Below are 15,261 nucleotides of genomic sequence, written 5' to 3' on the forward strand. Positions count from 1 at the left end.
ATGGTCAAAATCCAGAACACTGACAACACCAAGTGCTGACAAGGATGTGAAGCACAAGAACTCTCATTCATTGCTAGTGGAAGTGCAAAACAGTACAGCCATTTTGGAAATCCGTTTGGTGGATTCTTATCAAACTAAACCTACACTTACCATGTAATACAGCAATCATCGTCCTTGTTATGCACCCAAATGAATTGAAAATTTATGTCCCTACAAAAACCTGCACATGGTTGTTTATAGTAGCTTTATTTATAATTGCCAAAACATGGAAGCAACCAAGATGTCCTTCAGTAGGTGAATAGATAAACTGTGGCACATTCAGACAATGGGATATTATTTAGCTTCAGTGCTAAAGAGAAATGCATCAAGACATTAAAAGATATAGAGGAGACCTATGCATATTACTTAGTGAAATAATCCAGTCTGAAAAGGCTATATTCACCGTAATCTCAACTATATAACACTTTGGAAAAGGCAATATTACGGAGACAGTAAAAAGATCAGTGATTGCCGGGGGTTGTTTTGGGGTGATGAGGAGCAAAAATGGATAAATAGGTGGAGCGCAGATTATTCTAACAGTAAAACTACTCTGTGTGATACTATAATGCTGGATTCATGTCATTATACATTTGTCCAAAACAATGAATGTGCAGCACCAGGAGTGGACCCTCATCTAAACTACGGACTTTGGGTAATAATAATGTGTCATTGCACATTCATCAATTATAGCGAATATACCAACGCTGTGCATTGTGGGGAGGGGGAAGGGAGTATATGGGATATCGCCATAACTTCCTCTCAATTTTGCTGTGAACCTAAACTGTTCTAGAAAAAAAATGTTTAAAAAAAAACCAAAAAACAAAAAAACAAGTGGCAGGCCAGGTTTGGTCCAGAGACGTCATTCTTTGCTGCCCTACAGCCTACAGGGTCTCAGTGCTGGACTGAACTCATGGGAAACTACCAGGCACATACACTGCTCCCCCGAGCAGATGTCAGAGCAGTTAATGGGGGAATTACAAATCTATCTGACTTCTCCATGTTTTTCTCCAGAGACAATATCCGACTGAAGCCAGTTTACAGTCTCTCAATGAAGGGTGATGGCAGGCTTTTGGTTTTGTTTTGGTTTTTGTACTAACTTTCATGCCTCAGCGATCTGTGGCAATCCAAGCACCTATTAAAACAACTCTGCTGTTCCTGCCACCACTGAGGTTCATTCCTGATGAAATTGTGGTCCTTCAATGACCACCCAGCTGTGGGGTCTTTGCTGCTAAAGAGAAATGAGACACCATGAAACACTCAAGAGTGTGGGCAGGAAGGGAGGTCTTCAAAACCAGCAAGAAAAATAACCACTGGAGCTTCCCTTCCACAGGAAGGAGTACAAATGACTGATGAGGGGTGTGAACGCGTGGCAGGCTGAGACTAGAGGAAAAGGATCTCTGTTTAATATTTCCATGGTAAATGGTGTATAATTGTTTCAGCACAAGACAAATATAACTGAAAGGACCAAGCTTGGATTTGTTTTAACAGGCAGGTTCGTGGGGAGGAAAAACATCAGCCGAGGGTATAGAAAGGAAAAAAAAAGAAATTTATTTACAAAATATAGATAGATAGATAGATAGATAGATAGATACAATACCATCCACAGCAACACCGGCATAGGAATCAGCACGGGTAATCACAGCAACACTGGCAAAAGAATCAGCACGGGTAATTGCAACCACACTGGACTCAGCATGGGTATTCGCAAAGTCAACCTGGAAGCTTTGTTTTTCTTCTTCTCTCTCTTCTACATAACACTGGACTGTTTGTTTTATACTGTATTAGCACTAGACTATTTTTATACTGTACTAAAAAAAGACATTTATTTCTTTTATACTGTGCTAAAAAAAGTTTATTTACAGTCTATGTAAGAATATGCTGACTCCGTCTTCATTATGTAACTACATCCTTGAAGTTATTTATTAAAGAGCAGACATGGGAATTGGCCAGATTCCCGTGCCTTGTTTATTTAAGTACATCTAGGAACTTTCTGAGCTCTGAAAGCCCCCAGACAGTTCAAGGAAATGAAGATTATGAGGAGTCTGTGCAAAGCCTTATAAACAATCTAGTTAACCCTTACGTTTAGGTCCTAAGGCTTTCACAGAGGAAGTATGATCTTCATTTACACTTTATGTATATGAGTTGGACGATATATATTGGGTAGTGATAACAGAGCAACAAGAAGGCAAGCAACATATTAAAATACAACATGTTAAGAGTAGACATAAGAAATATTTGTTTCAACCAAGTAGTAGGTAATCAAGAAGTAATTTAGTTAAATAAGTTCCATCCTTCTCTATTTTGTTTAATTTCTTGCATTAATTGCTTAAGCTTGTTAATTTTATCCTGTATTTTTTGACTATTATCAGTTAAGTTAAAACAACACATGCCTTTGATTTTCTCACATCCTTGGTGATGGAATAAGTAATTAATGGCGGCTCTATTGTCTAAAATAGCTTGTCGTAAGTTGTGTTGTTTATTGTTTAATAGAGCTAATGCTTGAGAGGTTTGATTTAAAGTTTTTGCCATATTACATCCTAGGTGTTGTAACTGCCTTTGATTTATAGGCCCAAAGAAAAGTGTACCAATTACACTAGCAATCATTGCTGCTCCTTCTGCTTCCGATAGGAAGGTTACTTGATCATTACAAGTTTCTTGATCTATAGGTACAGATCGGCGGGTTCTACTACTATTATGTTTAAGCTGTACAATGCTATCCTGAGTAGGGAGAAATACAGAAATGCGTGATAAGCAACATTTAGTATTGGTTGTGACATTAGCTGGAATATAATTGTAAGTATAGCTATTACAAGTGAAAAACCATCCAGTGGGTAAGGTTACATATCCTTTAACAGATGGGTAATTTTGAGTAGTATTACACAAAAGAGTGCCAGGTATAGATTTACACTGAGTAGTACAATTAACAAAGTTTACACAAGTGTCATTAGGGGTAATAATTGTTTTAGGAGTACATAACTGCAAATAGTTTACAGGTAATGTATATGAAGATTTTCCCCAATTAGCTAAATCATCATAGGATATAGTCTTGTCAGGGAAATTTGCAAGGAAAGTCATTTCTTTAATATCTTTGGCAGGTTTACATACTGGTCGAAGACAGTTTCTCAACATATAATGGTGGTGATGGTCTTGTTCCAGGCAGAAAGAAGTAACATTTAACACCCGCGCTAGCGAGAGCCAGAAGTTTTCTTCCTGACTTGGAGATGATATCAGGGCAATGGCGAGGTGTACAGTTATCAGGATTATGAACATCTGTAAAGAAAGCTCTTTGCTGGGCCCACTTGTACATGGCGTTTGCTCCACAGTGACCTGTGTGTTCATGTATCCATTTGGCACATGTTAGATGATCTTCAGCATGGGTATTGGAATTAATTTTAGTTAAATCAACCTTTTTATTGTGTAATTTTTTAACAGAATCTGAAGAGGTGTGAGCATCTACATGAAAAACAGAAACATTAGTATATTATAAAACAATCTATATATTTTGCCATATTTCTGCTCCCCATAATGATTTGTCTCGAATTTTCCACCCATCATGTTCCCATTGTGTCTGGATCCCAATCAGCCTTAGCGGTAGCAATGACTGTATGAACCTTCTCAGCATTTACCTTTTTCTTCCTTTTACGATATTTGTACTGAGCACAATGCACTGCAGTTTTTTCAGCTACCCCCTGATATGTTTTGACCTGATCTCCCAAAACAAAGTTTTGACATTGTAACATAGACAATTTACTTTGTAAATCTGCCAACTCTTTTTCCAGCTGCAATTTTTCTTGCATAACCTTCTGTCTGCCTATATATTGCTTTCGATATGCAGATAACAAGATCCAACCTCGGTGACTTACAGCTGCTATTTCTTTTCCTTTCTCCACTGGAACCAACTCTAACGTTTCACACACCTGCATAGGGTTAGGAGATCGCAAACGACCATCCCAATTCTCACTCAATCCTGTCCCACAAACCCAAATACGAGCTACTGATGAGAAGGTGGGATCATCCCACCCTGGAATATCACAAGTTACAGCTTTAATTTCTCACTTAAAAAGAGGCATGTTGCTTTCCCTTCTCCCCGAATCCTGCCGACTATGCCAATTTGTTTCAGCACAAGACAAATATAACTGAAAAGACCAAGCTTGGATTTGTTTTAACAGGCAGGTTCGTGGGGAGGAAAAACATCAGCCGAGGGTATAGAAAGGAAAAAAAAAGAAATTTATTTACAAAATATATAGATAGATAGATAGATAGATAGATAGATAGATAGATAGATAGATAGATAGATACAATACCATCCACAGCAACACCGGCATAGGAATCAGCACGGGTAATCACAGCAACACCGGCAAAAGAATCAGCACGGGTAATTGCAACCACACCGGAATCAGCACGGGTATTCGCAAAGTCAACCTGGAAGCTTTCTGTTCTTCTTCTCTCTCTTCTTCTACATAACACTGGACTGTTTGTTTTATACTGTATTAGCACTAGACTATTTTTATACTGTACTAAAAAAAGATTTATTTCTTTTATACTGTGCTAAAAAAAGTTTATTTACAGTCTATGTAAGAATATGCTGACTCCGTCTTCATTATGTAACTACATCCTTGAAGTTATTTATTAAAGAGCAGACACGGGAATTGGCCAGATTCCCGTGCCTTGTTTCTTTAAGTACATCTGGGAACTTTCTGAGCTCTGAAAGCCCCCAGACAATTCAAGGAAATGAAGATTATGAGGAGTCTGTGCAAAGCCTTATAAACAATCTACTTAACCCTTACAATAATCCAGAGATCACTACTTCCAAAGTCAAATTTCACTAGAAAGCCAGCTTCCTGTGCAGTTATCACAGAGATCTGTGTGAGATCCTCATCATAGCTTTGTTTACAAACATAAATTTGACTTTTGCAAAGAATACAGCAAATATGAGGTTGATCTTTTGGGTTACTGAAAAATGGTTTTCTCACAAAATTTGGAAGGTCTACAGACAATGAGATAAAGGAATTTTCTGAGTGCCAGACACCCCCATGAGGATGAGTCAGGGCTCCTGGCATCCACCGAGGAAAGGCTAAGGTATCTTGCTGAGATTTCTGCAGATTCCATGTCTGGAGCTTGCTCCAGTGGCTCCTCTCCAAGTGTAAAGCCCAACTTGGACTTTATTTTACTTCTCAGTAGCCAAGTTTCTTTTTTATTTTTTTATTTCATTTTTATTTTTTAGATGGAGTCTTGCTCTGTTGCCCAGGCTGGAGTGCAGTGGCGCCATCACAGCTCACTGCAATCTCTGCCTCCATGTTCAAGTGATTCTCCTGCCTCAGACTCCCCAGTAGCTGGTATTACAGGTGCACACAAGTAATGTTAAAAAAAAAAAAAAAATACATTTTTGTATTTTTAGTAGAGACAGGGTTTCACTGTGTTGGTCAGGCTGGTCTTGAACTTCCAGCCTCAGGTGACCCACCCACTTTGGCCTCCCAAAGTGCTGGGATTACAGGCATGAGCCCTTCCAAATATAATCTCCAAACTCAATAATTACATTGCCTAGTTGGAAGGAAGCAGGCTCACATTTTTTTTTTTAATAGAGATGGTGTTCTCACTATTTTTTAAAAAAGTGCCTAAGCTGTGGCAATAAGTTGAAAATAGTGATTTTCCTGCAAAGGAGACCTGGAGAGGAAGTTTAAAATGCAAAAGATAATGTAACAGAAATAAAGGTTGCAAAAGGGGCCTCAGGTATTTTAGGACCAATGCTATGTCAGTCTGGAGATGCCTGAACAGAACTGTGTGTGCTCTATAGCTCTGAGGACTGAAAAGAGACAAAGCAAGGCCCCTAACACTTAAGATATTATAGGCACAGGAATACTGAATGACAGCTAAAGTCCCTTATCTTATATGAGGCAAAATCTGGAATTGACAATGTATATAACCACTATGTGTCACAAACTTAGATATAATTAGGTTTTTCTAATACTCTGCAGTTTTTAATGTCTATTTAAATATTTTGTCAGAGTTTTAAAGAATAATTGTACTTAAAAATAAAATGGTAATATCTCATTTAAAACTAAATGCTTAATTTATAGGCAAAAATCATCTATAATGATTCAGAGATCCAAGTAGAAGAAGATGCCTTAATTTTGATATAATTCTAAAAGAATAATTATACTATACCAAATGGAATTTATTGAATGCAGAAATGCTTTCATATTGAAATTAAAATAGGAGGCGCTTTTTAAATGTTAACCAAGGAGCGCACAGTGAAATGACTGTGTCCAACGCTGCAGATATGAAACATAAATGAGATAAAATATTGCAGAATTGAAACTGAGTTACTATTAATTATAAAGAAAATCACATTGATGAGTGCAAAAATGTCAAAATTATTTCAATGTCAAAATTGCTAAAAGTGTTAAATATGTCTATTATGCAAAAGGAAAACTGGCAGAAATATTTGTTAATTTAATTAAGTTAAACAGTACCAAGTAAGTATTGAGCTTGGAAATACAATTCGAACTTTTTTGAAACTACTAAAAGTATCACAACATATGGCAATTCTGAAAACTGCTGATGCAAAAACTTAATGTAATCAAATTACCTTTCTTTGATTTTTCTAATACCAAAAAGTCTAATCATAATTTGCAAATGTCAACTCTTCTCTGTCATCACTAGATCACTGTCTCCACTAAATACAAAATATACACCAAGTAGGTATGAAACCTATACATATTTACTATTTCTGAATAGAATAGGGTAAATCAACTGGCTACATCCTATACATTATTACTGGCATTGTGAGGTATTGTAGAAATACCTCTACTAATCCTAGAAATGTTCTGACACTTGTAGGAAAGATAGAACATCTAGCAGATTAATTTCCAAATTATACTAGAGAACTTTAAGAAGACAGATGTTATGGCTTTATACATCTCAATCTGACAATGATCAACAGTGAGAATTACACAAAATTAATTTAGGAGCACTTACGGATTGGCTTATGGTCCTGGGCATCCTTTACTTCTATACAAGTTAAGCTCGTGATTCAGTAATTATTTCCATTTTCCTGCATGGCTTTGATGCTGGTCACCTTGTAGCCCAGAAAACTCCCTTTCCCAGAAAACAGTACTTACTCTGTCTACTGATCCACATACTTCCTTTTCCTTGCAGACCTGGCCTCACAGATTGAAATATAAACTACTCACCTGATTTCCTTCTACTAATGGGAGAATGGGCTCTGGTTTGTAGTCACTACAGCCAGTGAGTGTGTAGGAAGGAGGTCTGAGATGTGGGTTTGTGATCCTGTGACTTCACTTCCCCAGAAAACTACAATTATCACTTCACCTGTAGATAGAATGGCAGTACATATTTGAAGAGTTAAAGTTATTTTCAGAAAACCAATTACCAAAAACAATGACAATGTTCTAATGTGCATCTCCAGAGACATAAAAATATTTGGGAGAGGTGATAAATTTCCACAATATCTGGAAGAAAATGGGCTCCTGAAGGAAGGAAGCAGGAAATGATGAGTCTGAGACGTGAGAGACTGAAGCAAAGCATGTGTGTCTTACTGAATTCTGTGCTTCCCTGGGTTATACATCTGCTGAAAATCTAATTTTCAGCTAATCTCCAAACTATGGAGCCAAACTGTTCTTTAAACAGATGAGATCACACAAAGAGCTTGAGAAGGAGATGTCAACAGTTTACACAGCAGAGAAGAACTTAAAGTCAAACATTAATATAAAGAATAAATAGAAAACAAATTATACAATTCAATGCAAATTAATATTTAAATGTAGATAATATGTATTCTAGGAACATATATTTTATCAACATTTACCCCATAGAGACAGAGATTCTAAACTAAATATTTATAGAAGAAACAGAACATTCACTAACGACCCCTCCTATCCATAAAAATGTACTGATTTTATGGATTCCAGAAGAAAATTCTACTCATGTACTAATGAATATACCAATAGATCCTAAAATTTTTAAAAGCTATAATTATTCTTCCCAATCATTTTTAGGAAGGATAAATTGATATAAGAACTGTTTGCATGAGCAATAGAATATCACAAAGAATTAAAAGGTATGAATATGAAAGTAACATTTTTACATATTAGAAACAATTGTGTTAACACATTAAAATATTATAGCATTATTAAGTGCCCTTTATGCCAGAAAGGCAAGTGAGATTCATTCTCAGGAAATTCTATAATACAATAAATTACATTAATTGAATTAATGAGAATGTCATGTGCTCATGTTCATAAATGCAAAACAGATAATGTCAAAATGTCACAGAAAATTATATTTCAAATAATGTAATCATTAAGAAATTAGCAGAAAATATTTTTAAACATAAAAATAGATTTGTAAAATGAAAAGTCGTGAAGTTACATGATTAGACAGGAAGAGTCAACATTATTAAGAAATCAAAAATACTTTTTTTTTTTGAGACAGGGTCTCCCCCTCTCATCCAGGATGAAGTGTAGTGGCACAATCTCAGTTCACTGCAACCTCCACCTCTTGGGTTCAAGTGATCCTCCTACCTCAGCTCCCCAAGTAGCTGGGATCACAGTTGTGCAACACCATGCCTGGCTAATTTTTTTATTTTTTGTAGAGCCAGGATTTTGCCATGTTGTCCAGGCAGGCTGGTCTCAAACTCCTGAATTCGAGTAATCCACCTGCCTCAGCCTCCCAAAGTACTGGGATTACAGACGTGACCCACCATGCCTGGCCAAGAAATAAAAAATACTTCAATAAATAGATTTTAACTCCAACATAGCTATCATCTGTTTGTATTCTAGAGATAGAAAGTTTACTCTAAAGAAGAATAAACAAATAAAAATGTCCATGAAAAGTCTGAACAGACTGTAGACTTTGAGATTAAAATTGTGTTGTGTTAATTCATAAACAGAGTGAGAGACCAATGGAATGTAAAATTCAATAGTGGACTAATATGAAATACACTGTACAACAAATGCAGCAGTGGTGAAAGAAGCCATGCAAGCTCAGTGTGTCTCCCTGGGGACTGAAGCTCACAGACATGCAGCACAGATTCTGTCTCTCACTGTGTTTGCTCCCTGCAGGTCTGATATTCCTACATGTGCAGGAAGAATACTTTGCCTTCCTGCAAGAATATTTTTAGCTAAAATCTAATGAATGTGATTCCTACTGCCTCAATACTCATTGTAACCTGTTTTCAGAGCCCATAATATGCTTCCTGGTGAGCTGAGATGTCACTGCCATTACTAAAACTTTATTACCTGCAAGTGACCCATGTCTATGTTTGTGAATTATAGAACCAGTCAGATATTATTGTAGTAATTCTGTAGTTGGTGACTTGCCTGGTGCAGGACTATATGGAGGCTTCTTTCCTTACTAGGTCTGCAGGTGAAGAGAGTCTAAATGAAGCATTCAGAGATACTGGGATGGGCCACTCCAAGGTGTTATGCTCTCAATGTATACCCCAAACTAACACAGGCACAAAGTTCCATGTCCCTTTAGAAGAAGAAAAAATATATTTGGAAAGAATAATCATCATTGGTTGTGAAACAGAAAGTCTTCAGAGCATGTGCTAAAAAACAAACAAACACTAACAGATGTTCCATGGCTGGAATAAAAGTGTCAATAGACGCTGGTGAGGCTGGATGGAAAAGGGAACACATACAGAGTTGGTGGGAATTTAAATTAGTTCAGCCAGTGTGCAAAGCAGTTGATTTCTCAAAGAACTTAAAACAAGTACCATTTGACTCAGCAGTTCCCTTACTGGTGCTGGGTATGGTGGCTCACACCTGTAATCCCAACACTTTGGGAGGCCAAGGCAGGTGGATCACCTGAGGTCAGGAGTTCAAGACCAGCCTAGCCAACATGGGAAAACCCTGTCTCTAGTATAAACATAAATATTTGCTGGGCATTGTGGAGGGGACCTGTAATCCCAGCTACTCAGAGGCAGAGGCAGGAGAATTGCTTGAACCCAGAGGAGGTTGCAGTGAGCAGAGATCATGCCACTGCACTCTAGCCTGGGAGACAGAGCAAGTCTCCATCTAAAAAAAAACAAAAGCATAATAAAAGATAAAAATTCCCATTACTGGGTACATACCCAAAAGAAAATACAACATTTTACCAAAAAGACACAATGTAAACCTGCATATGTACCCCTTCTATCTAAAATACCACTTGAAAAATATTTTAAATAAATATTTGTGAAAAATGTTATCTCACTGTAGGAATAAAGAACTTTCTAACTAACTTAAGAAGCACACAGCCAAAACTAAGGACTAGTAGCAGGGCTAAGGAAAGCCAAAAGTGTCAGCATGCTTGGCACAAGCTGATAGGTATTTGCTGAAATGACAGCTGCCCTGGGGAAATGAAAAAGTGTTATTCAGACACAATTATGGATTCTTCAATTTCTTGATTTTCCTGGGACATCTTTATCATTCTCTGACCTCCTGAGTGTGGTCAGACATCTGCCTCTTAGAGGTGACTTGTTGGCTGCAAACTGTGGCATTTATTACTGTCCTTTGCTCAAGGAAGAGGGACCTCTCTAATCCTAGAAATGTCTACATCTGATGAAAGAAATCAAGGAACTAAACAAATGAAGAGATATACCATATTCATAAACAGAAAGACTCAGTATTGTTAAGATGCCAGTTTTTCCTAATATACAGATTCAATGCAATTCCAATCAAAATGGAAGCAAATAAGTTGGAGAATATAGACAAACTAGCTCTAAAGTTTATATAACTAGGCAAGAGACCTTCAATAGCAAAGCACAATTTTGAAGAACAAAATTGGAGGACAGACTAATCAACTTCAACACTTACTATAGAGCTATGTTAATCAAGAGTGTGGTATTGATGAAAAAATAGACAAACATATTGGTGAAACAGGATAAAGTTCAGAAATAGACACATATATTCAGTTTATCTTTGAAAAGGAAATAAAGGAAACATGATGATGAAACAAATATTTTCTTTTTCAGGAAGGGGTGCTGGAAAAACTGAACATCCACATGCAAAATAATAATAATAATAATAAATCACAGACCTTACACCTTAACCGAAATTAACTCAAAATAAAGACCTAAAAATATAACAGAAAATGATAAAACTTACAGAACATGACACAGGAGAAAACAGATTATTGGGTTTGATGATGACCTTTCAAAAAAACAAGAGTTGCAGTTCATAAAAGAAGTAATTGATGAGCTAGATTTGATGAAAATGTAATTTTTCCCCCCCCCGGGGGAAGACACTAAAAAAAAAAAAAAAAAAAAAGAAAAACAAACCACGGACTGGAAGAAAATATTTGCCAAAACCTATCTGATTAAGGGCTGTCACAGAAATATATTAATATTCTTAAAACTAAACATTAAGAAACACCTTAATTAAAAAATGAGCTAACAGGCGGGAGTGGTGGCTCACATCTGCAATCCCAGCACTTTGGGAGGGTGAGGCTGGTGGATAACTTGAGGTAAGGAATTTGAGACCAGCCTGGCCAATATGATGGAACCCTGTCTCTACTAAAAATACAAAAATTAGCTGGGCATGGTGGTGCACACCTGTGATCCCAGCTATTTGGGAGGCTAAGGCAGGAAAATCACTTGAACCTGGGAGGTGGAGGTTGCAGTGATCCAAGATCGTGCTGCTGCACTCCAACCTGGGTGATGGAGCAAGACTTTGTCTAAAAATGGAGCTAAATACATTAACCGGCACATCATCAAATAAAATATACAAATGAAAAATAAGCATATGTAATGATGCTACACAAAATATTTCCTCAGGGAAATGTAACAATGACATGCCACTGCACACCTATTAGAATGACCAAAATCCCAAATACTGACACCACCAAACACTGGCAAAAATTTGGAGAGGAACTCTCATCCAATGCTTTTGGGAATGTAAAATGGTGCTGTCATTTAAAATTTTTATTTATAATTTCAACTTTTATTACAGATTAAAATATAAACATGCAGGTTTGTCACATGGGTTAAATTACATAACACTGAGGTTAGTGGTCCCAACAATCCCATCATCCAGGAAGTAGGCATAGTACCCAACAGGTGGTTCTTCAACTCAGCTGGCCCTCCATCCTTGCCTTGTCTAGTCATCCTCAATGTCTATTCCCATCTTTATGTTCATGTGTATTCAATGTTTAGCTCCCACTAGTAAGTGAGGACATGTGTATTTGGTTTTCTGTTTTTGCAGTAGTTCACTAGGATAAGTACCTCCAGTTCCATTATGTTGCTGTAAAGAACATGATTTTATTCTTTTTATGACTACATAGTATTCCATGGGGTATATGCACCACATTTTCTTCTTTATCCAGTCTACCATTGATGGGTGCTGCCATGAACATGTATATGAATGTGCTTTTAGGGTAGACTGGTTTATATTCCTTTGGGTATATGCCTAATCATGGGATTGCTGGGTCCAGTGGTAATTCTGTCTTTAAGAAATTGCCAAACTGCTTTCCACAACAGCTGAACTAACTTACATACCCACCAGCTGTGTATGTATTTCTTTTGCTCCACAGCCTGGCCAGCATGCTATTTTTTGACTTTCGAATTATAGCCATTCTGACTGGTGTGGGATGGTATCTCCTTGTGGTTTTGATTTGCATCTCTCCACTGATTAGTGGTGTTCAGCATTTTTTTGTAAGCTTGTGGGCATTATGTATATCTTCTTTTGAAAACTGTCTGTTTATGCCCTTTGTCTACTATTTAATGAGGCTGTTTTTTGCTTGTAAATTTGTTTCTTTTAGATATGGGATAATAGACATTTGTTAGCTGCACAGTTTGCAAATGTTTTCTCCCATTTGGTTGATTGTCTGTTTACCTGTTGATAGTTTATTTTGCTATTCATAGCAAACGTTCAAAAGGGAAGCTCTTTAGTTTAATTAGGTCCAATTTGTTGACTTTAGTTTTTGTTTCAATTGCTTTTGGCATCTTCATCATGAAATCTTTGCCAGGTCCTATGTCCAGAATGATACTCCCTAAGTTATCTTTGAGGGCTTTTATAGTTTCAAGTTTTACATTTAAGTCTTTAGTCATCTTTAGCTGATTGTTGTATAAGATGTAAGGAAGGGGTCAAGTTTCAATCTTTTGCATAAGTCTAGCCAGTTATTTCAGCACCATTTACTGAATGGGAATACTTTCACCATTGCTTGTTTTTGTAGATTTTGTCAAAGACCAGATTGTTGTAGGTGTGCAGCATGATTTCTGGGCTCTCTATTCTGTTCCATCCATCAATAAATCTGTTTTTGTACCAGTAACATGCCGTTTTGGTTACTGTAGCCTTGTACTATAGTCTGAATTTGGGTTATGTGATTGTATATATACCACATTTTAAAATCCACTTATCTATTGTTGGACACCTAGATTGTTTTCATATCTTAGATACTGCAAATAATACTGCAATAAACATGGGAAGGCATACATCTTTTTCATATACTGATTTTAATTTCTTTCTGTATATTCCCAGTAGTGGAATTACTGGATCACATGACAATTCTATTTTTAGCTTTCTGAGGAAACTTTTGTTTTCCAAAATGGCTGTATCAATATACAATACCAATAATGGTGGATAACAAGTCCATTTTTTCCCTCATCTTCTCCAAAACTTATCTTTCATCTATTTGCTAATTGGCTGTCAAACAGATATGAGGTGACACCTCATAGTGGTTTTTACTTTGTATTATCTCATGATTAGAGATGTTGAGCAATTTTTCATATATCTGTTAGCCATTTGTGTGTCTTCTTTGAGAAATATATATTTAGGTCTTTGCCCTTTTGAGACAGTGTCACCCAGGAGAAAGTGCAGTGCTGTGACCAAGGCTTAATGCAGACTCAACCTACCAGGATCAATCCTCCTACTTCAGCTTCCTGAGTAGCCGAGACAAGAGTAATGTGCTTCACACTTGCCATGGTGGTTTGCTGCCTCCATCCCAACATCCCTTATATTAGGTATTTTTCCCAATGTTATCCCTTCCAAATCTCCCCACCAACCCATCCCTCTGCTAGCACACCACCCAGCAACAGACCCCATTGTATAATGTTCCCCTCCCTGTGTCCTCATGTTCTCATTGTTCAACACCTGCCTATGAGTGAGAACATGCGGTGTTTGGTTTTCTGTTCTTGTGTCAGTTTGCTGAGAATGATGGTTTCCAGATTTATACATGTCCATGCAAAGGACATGAACTCATCCTTTTTTATGGCTGCATAGTATTTCATGGTGTATATGTGCCACATTTTCTTTATCCAGTCTATCATTGATGGGCATTTGGGTTGGTTCCAGGTCTTTGCTATTGTAAACAGTGCCACAATGAACATACATATGCACATGTCTTTATAATTGAACGATTTATAATCCTTTGGGTATATAATCAGTAATGAGATTGCTGGGGTATTTCTATTTCCAGATCCTTGAGGAATCACCACACTGTCTTCCACGATGGTTGAACTAATATATACTACCACCAACAGTGTAAAAGTGTTCCTATTTCTCCACATCCTCTCCAGTATTTGTTGTCTCTAGATTTTTTAATGATCGCCATTCTAACTGGCATCAAATGATATCTCAATGTGGTTTTGATTTGCATTTCTCTAATGACCAGTGATGGTGAGCATTTTTTCATGTTTACTGGCCGCATAAACATCTTCTTTTGAAAAGTGTTCATATCTTTTGCCCACTTTTTGATGGGATTGTTTGTTTTTTCTTGTAAATTTGTTTTAGTCTCTGTAGATTCTGGATGTTAGCCCTTTCTCAGATGGGTAGCTTGCAAAAGTTTTTTCCCATTCTTTTGGTTTCTGGTTCACACTAATGATTGTTTCTTTTGCTGTGCAGAAGCTCTTAAATTTGATTAGATCCCATTTGTCTATTTTGGCTTTTGTTGCCATTGCTTTTGGTGTTTTAGTCATGAAGTCCTTGCCTATGCCTATGTCCTCAATGGTATTGCCTAGGTTTTCTTCTGGGGTTTTTATGGTGTTAGGGCTTATGTTTAAACCTTTAATACATCTGGCGTTAATTTTTGTATAAGGTGTAAGGAAAGGATCCAGTTTCCGCTTTCTGCACATGGCTAGCTAGTTTTCCCAACACCATTTATTAAACAAGGAGTATTTTCAATGGAGAAAAGGCAGTCTCTTCAGCAAACAGTGTTAGAAAATCTGGATAACCACATACAGAAGAAAAAAAAAATTGTCAAACATTAATTAACTGCAGATGC

The 15,261-nt window shown here is 37.0% G+C and overlaps 1 protein-coding gene across 1 annotated transcript in view; it reads right to left on the reverse strand.

Moving 5' to 3' along the window:
* Positions 1-1,562: 1,562 nt before the first annotated feature.
* The window catches only part of LOC105706794 (ankyrin repeat domain-containing protein 62-like), a 72,173-nt gene continuing 58,474 nt past the window's right edge, over positions 1,563-15,261 (reverse strand). The window contains exons 20-22 of the mRNA XM_064369825.1: positions 9,381-9,534; positions 4,344-7,371; positions 1,563-3,492 (exon numbers count right to left, since the gene is read on the reverse strand). The gene's annotated coding sequence lies outside the window, so the exon portion shown is untranslated. The remainder of the gene's footprint in view (positions 3,493-4,343; positions 7,372-9,380; positions 9,535-15,261) is intronic.

This window comes from Aotus nancymaae, unplaced genomic scaffold (genome assembly GCF_030222135.1).
Source record: "Aotus nancymaae isolate 86718 unplaced genomic scaffold, 86718_ANA_hifiasm-v0.15.2.pri h1tg000092l, whole genome shotgun sequence".
NCBI lineage: Eukaryota > Metazoa > Chordata > Mammalia > Primates > Aotidae > Aotus > Aotus nancymaae.